The following is a 6,451-nucleotide window of genomic DNA, read 5'->3' on the forward strand; positions in this document are numbered from 1 at the left end:
TCCTCTCCACCCAGGGCCCAGGGGTGCTCTGCTGCTCCCCGCGGGGCAGGCACTGCTCTGGGCACTGGGGACACAGCCCGGGACCACCAAGGCCTGTTCCCTGGCTCTTCCAACCTGGGAGGAAGGGACCAAGGAGCACACAAGGTCACTGGGCAGGGGGACAGGTGAGGTGAGGGCCACCGGGTCCCTCAGGGCCCAGATGGAAAGATGGTTCCCCTCCTCAGGACGCCCAGCAAGCACAGACAAGCTGTGACTGGGAACAAGTCACAGTATGGCCAGGTAGAGCCTCCTCTGAACCTCTGACCCTAGGACCCCTTCTCCACCTGTTTGTCCTGAACCAGGAAGAGGAATAGAGGGCAGTAGGGTCAGGGTACAATTTCCATAGGGTGTCCATGGAGAGCCTATAGAGAACGTAACAATGAGCGGGTATCTTGCTCATGATGAGGGTGAGGGAAAGAGTATTCTGGTCAGGGTCGACAGCTGTGCAAAGGCCCTGAGGTGAGTACTTAATTGACATATCCAGGGAATAAGGAGGCCAGCATGGCTGAAGCAGAGTCTGAGGGGAGGGTGGTAGGAGATGAGGTTTGGGAGGTGAAGGGGTCAACCTACATAGGGGTTTAAGGGTCTGGAATAAGGACTCCCAGTGAGAAGGGATTTGGGGTGTGTGTATATGACCCGATCTGATCAAGCCTCACCGTGGTTTCTCTTGAGCACAGTTCTGCCAGTAGAATACCTAGTAAAGCCTGGATGAAATTTTGAGGTTGATTTTAATTTTCTTAATTATTGATGCAGAATTAATCTGGTTATTTCGGAACAGATTTTTTAAAAAATAAAAGCACGTTTAATATTTTTTTCCTTAGACTTTGAGAGTTTGAGACTATATTGGCTACTGACGGGTGTCACCTGGGAGGCTGGTCGCGGGTGCCAAGCCAGAGGGAGACAGTACGGCCACGTATATTCACACGAAGGTCACTGCGGCACACATTGCAGGGCTCTGTGGAGGCCACGTACCTGTGGATGGACCTCATGCTTCCCCAGAGCAAGAGAAGCAAGATGACATGGCTTATCTGGATGGGAGGAGACGTCACAAATAGTGTTCTGTACATTTAAAGGGAGGTTACACACAGTACCCCCGTGAGCATCCACAGACTCTTCATCACATATATATCGAATGAGTTTTCCCACGCTCTGTAGCAAATGGCCACAAACTGAGTGGTCACAGCAGGGCCTGACCATCTCGTGGTTCTCTAACTTGGAGTCCTCGGTGGGTCCAGCTGGGTGCTCTGCACAGGGTCTCACCAGGCCCAAATCAAAGACTGGCCCAGTGAGCTCTACTCTGGAGGTTTGGAGGATGGATGGCTTCTTCAGGTGGCTGGTTAAATTGGTCCCCTGCAGTTGTTAGAGGAACATCCCCATCTTCTTGTGGGTTGCTGAGCAGGGCTTGCCCTCAGCCCCTGGGTTCCCCTCAGCTCCTAGACAGTGCCCTCTGGTTCTCGCAGGTGGGCCCTCTTTTAAAATATAGATAATTTGGGTTTTGCTAAGGTCAACCAACCAGGAGCCGTTTGCCAGGGAAAAGAAATTTTTCTCTCCCAGTCCCCCAGATGAGGGGTAGCGCATGTCACAGCCCAGATGGCTCAGGGGGGAAGCACCAGGGTCAGTGGGAGGCAGAGGGCATGGGGCAAGTGTGGGCAAATGCCTTTGTTGTGGTCTTCATGGGTAGGAACAGGTGGGGCGGGAAGCGGGCTTGGGATTGGCTGGTGCGTATGTTTTCAGCACGGTCTGGCCATAGAGGCCGTCCCTGTAGTCTGACACCTGGCCCAGGGATGAGTAGGGCCGGTGCATGTGACCCCAGTGTGAAAGGCTAATGTGGGAGATGGTTGGGTTGGGCTCTGTATTGGTTGTCTTGCCTTTAAGAATCGTGCTCCAGAGAGGGGTTTGCTCTATTTAGGAACGAGTTAGCCATACGGGGAGCAACCCCTCTGGGACCAGCAAGGCCCCAGATGGGAAAACGTCAGCATACAGTACAGAAAATAAAGGCATGGTCCATACTGTCCTCTCCATGTTGAGAGCCAGTTTAAATCTAGGATCCACCTGGGGTAACAGGAAGCACCTGTGTCTATTGGTGCACGGGGGAGACGAATTTCCATCACTTAATGACTTTAATCTCTCTCTCTCTCTCTCTCTCTCTCTCTCACCTGGAGAACATGTAAGGAGACTAACAGCAGGTTCCTAGAGGGCATGAAGGTTGAGACTCTGAGTTAGCAGTTTTCACTGTGACAAGTACCTGAGAAAATCAACTTGGAGGAGGAGAGTTTTATTTCACCCACAGTCTCAGGGGTTTCAGTCCAGGGTAGACTGGCTTCATTACTCTGCAGTTGGGATGAGACAAACTCCCCTTATGGCTAACTCTATGGAACATCATGGTGGAAGGCTGAGGTGCATTTGTGGCCTATTTCTATCTCTTCCTCAGGGGCGAACAACTTCAAACCTTGAGCCGACCATTTTTTTCCCAGTTTGCCTGAGAAAGTTCTAGGGATAGGCAGCTTGAAACAAAAACAAAACAAATCAAAACAAGAACACATTGTTTTTTGAAACGGTCACCTATTCTCTCGCCTTCCCTCAGGGGCGAGCAATTTCACTTACCTCCAAGCTTCAGGCGTTCCCCGTACGGGCCACCAAATGCCGCAGTCTGGCTGGGCACAAATCACGAGCCACTCAAGCAGGAACAAACTTTATTTCCGAACTCCCACAGCATTCCACACACACTCTCAAACGCCACCCACGCGGCTCCTCCAGGAACACACGACACACCAACCGGAACTCCCTCCCCTGGGGTTGCGCGAGCACTCACTCTCAGAACCCCAAAGTAGCGGGCACCCAGGCAGCAAGAGCCATCCTATTACCGGACAGTAAAGGTCTAATATACAATTGGATCAATCCAGCATCATCTTAATGGCTTGCCTCTCAACTATTACTCTGGCAAAATGCCAGGGGCCATTCCGACTCGCTGTGGCTCTCAACAAAGCCTGTTGAAGGACCATGTTGCTGTCATTCAAGCAGCAATGGAACAGCACATTGCCATGATTCCCAAGCTTCTATCCCACGGTCTCCACTACCTTCTAAAAATGCCATGGAATTATCAATCCATTGATAAATTAATGCACTGATGAAGTCAGAGCTGCCATGACCCAGTCATCTCTCCAAAGTCCACCACTGAACACTGCTGCACTGGGGACCACGTCTTCAACACAGGGGTCTCTGGGGAAAACATTACATCCAAACCATATAGACCCCAATGGGTAAACTCTCCTCTGCGTGGAGTCACCTGAGAAAAATCTTAGGAAACTCTCCACTGTGTAAATTCTCTGTCTTCCCAAAGCCTCATTATTGTGAGAATGGAAACTGTGGCTCAAACCCAGAAAATTGGTAGTAACAGAGCAATTCATTAATTAAGGTACTTATTTCTTCAATTATCAACTTTTATGTGACTGTTCTAGAAGCTTCCATAGTTCATTACTGTTATTAGTCCTCTCAGCAAGAGGAAATGTTTTGAATGTACTGAGTTGATCTGAAAGGCAGTGATTTTTTTTTTTTAATGACTCACAGGAGTTCGGCCTCGTTGATGTTAAGAACATTGACCATTCTCTTTAAGTTCCATACCACTGTATATACTAAAATCCATCACTGTTCTAACATGGAGGGACTGATTGGCCACCATTGTAATTGATTCAATGTCTTTTTCTCGATTTTAGCCTGTTTCACATCTTTCACATCCTACTGTGGAGGCCTACTGAACAAGGGGTCTTTAGACGGTGCTCCATGAGGTCCCCATGTACCCATGGGCATAGGTCCCTCTTGTTGGTCCCCCTGGATCTCACACTTAAATTCAGTAATTTCTTCTGTGAATTGCATAATGTTTATACTACTCTAAATTATGCAACAGTAAATTATTTTAGCTCAAAGCTAAAATAATGAAAATCTCTTTCTTCCTTTCCTGTCTGAGTTAGGAATCAGTTGAGAAAGAAAATAGGTGTCAAATAGCAGGAGCTCAAACTCCATTAATAATACATGACTTTCTGTGAAAAGCAATTAGGTCTGCAGGGATGCTGTCTTGCTCCCATACCCTAACTTCTCATCTAATCACCCGATCCCTGAATAAGCCCTCCCCTGCAAGAAAGCCCTTCCAGCCTGGTAATACACAGCCCACAGACTGGATGGTGTGCTCCGGGGAGGCAGATGGAATGTGGAGACAGGAGAGGGAGGCCACCTCTCAGGCATGCCAGGGAGAAGCCCTTTCCACTCTCCTGGGCAGGCTGAGCAAGGGGTGGGGCAAAGGGCCAGGAGTGGCCCTCCCATGGTGCTCCCTCTATAAGGAATCAGGTAAGGCAAGGGTCGCTGTCCCTGGTAGCCTCCAGGAGAGAAGTCAGTAGCCATCTAGTTATTGTGCTTTTAGGAAAGCAGATTTGGAAACTTTGGTACATAAACATGGTTTTCACTAAAGAGGACTCAGTCCAGTCTGTGGATCTCCTAAGATCTTTGCATTTTCTCTTTCTTCTTTAGGTCGTGCGGATATATTTTCTGACTGGGTCCACCAACACATGGTAGAATGTAGCAGTCAGGGTGTGTGTTTTGATATGCTGTGCATTAAACAACCCAACATCAGTGACTTGTGAGAGCAAATGATTTTTCCTGGGTAAGGAGGGCCTGTGGGTTGGCTGGACATTGCAGGGCTTCACCGTGTTGGGTTCAGTTCTCCTCCGAGTCATTGTCATTCTGACCAGAGCCACCTGGATCATGCTTTTCTCTTGGCCAGGAGGGTGCTGCTGCCCAGAACCACGGGGGAAGGAAGGTTTGTGACAGGCCTGCTCTGTGAGTCCAGGCTCCAGGCTTCCTCTTGGACAGACCCGGCCAGCTGGGGGAAGTCAGAGCAGGGGAGATGCCCCCGGCTCTACAGCAAAGCAGGTCTAGCCCCGCTTCCAGCCAGCCATGGCAGACTGACTCCCTGGGCACTGGCCCCAGCCTCAGTCACTGGTTCTAGGAAAGCCAGTAGGGGCGGGGGCAGTACTGTGCAGGGCAGGCGCTCTGCACTTTAGTACGATGCACTCAGCTTTTATTAAATGAAGTGTCCTCTGGCGAGGGCGGATCTCTGGGGAGATGAGCTCACGTCGTCTGGCTACGCTGCCTCCTGACCTTCTCTCCCAGGGTGAGATGAGCAGGGGTGAGCCCATCCTAGACATCCCGGTCTTCCTCACTTTAGCCCTTGACGTTCCCAAGAGGACTTAGTCCAGAGTGGACAGTGGCTCATTTAGGAGTGTAGAGGGAGATGTCCCAAGTCATTGGCTGGAGGGCGGCTAGGGCTGGGTTCAGAGGTGTCAGTAATGTTGCTGTGACTTCTATAGAAATCCCACCCCCAGTGGAAAGGTCAGCCCACTGGACACTCTTGGTAGCATGAGGAAGCCTGGTGGGTGGGTGCAGGGCTGTCTTCCCACAAAAGTAGCATTTATTTTCACATAAGTGCCCAAAAGTGCCCAAGAATTTTTTTTTTTTTTAGTATTTGGGATGGAACCCAGGCCTTACGCATGTGAGGCAAGTGCTCTACCACTGAGCTCGGTTCCAGCTCTTGGAAATATTTTAACATTCTGTACACCAAGGCCTGTTAAATTATTTCCCTTCAAGTACAGAAAATAATTCAGAATAAAAATAAATGAAGCCTATGCCCTTTAAAGACATATGAGATTAATAATCCAACCTTTATGACTAAGGCAAAACAGAATGGACAAGTGAAAAAAATCTCAGCAGGCACTTTTGCAGTACCAAGTAAATGGGAACTTTCTCCAATTACGTGAAACACAACAGAAATGAATATAATAAATTGTCTTTATGTACAATATATAAATTATATCATAAAATATTTGTGTCATATATTATACAATGGGCATTATGGTATAATATTACACAATGCCATATTATGATGTATGATATAATAAAAATAAATACCTTTACCATGCAAAGCCTTACTGGAATTGAAGCTTCCAGAACTTGGCAATACTTAGAGCTGGCTGAGGTGACGTGCATGAAAAGCCTGGTTTTCCTGAGAGGCAGCACAGAGCAGAGGTCCAGGTGGCTTTCCCAGCTTCATGACCTTGAGCAGTGGCACAGTGGTCCCATCATTGAGGGTGACAGACCCGTCAGGGATGGACTGGCGTGAAGACTCACAAGTTAGCACACAGGACACCTGTAGCACCACACCTGGCTCAGTCTACGCTCCTGAATATGGGCCACTGTAGCTATATTGAAGCCTTTTTAGGGAATCCTGTCCATGTTCTTAGGGACAGGGCTGTGTGCAGGACCTATTCATTGAAGTCCATCTCTGCCTTGTTCAGGCTGGAAATGATTGCATTTGAATTTGGTGATGTGCCTTGAATTAGGCATTTTCTGACTTCTTACAACT

The sequence above is a fragment of the Callospermophilus lateralis genome, unplaced genomic scaffold (genome assembly GCF_048772815.1).
Source record: "Callospermophilus lateralis isolate mCalLat2 unplaced genomic scaffold, mCalLat2.hap1 Scaffold_45, whole genome shotgun sequence".
Taxonomy (NCBI): domain Eukaryota; kingdom Metazoa; phylum Chordata; class Mammalia; order Rodentia; family Sciuridae; genus Callospermophilus; species Callospermophilus lateralis.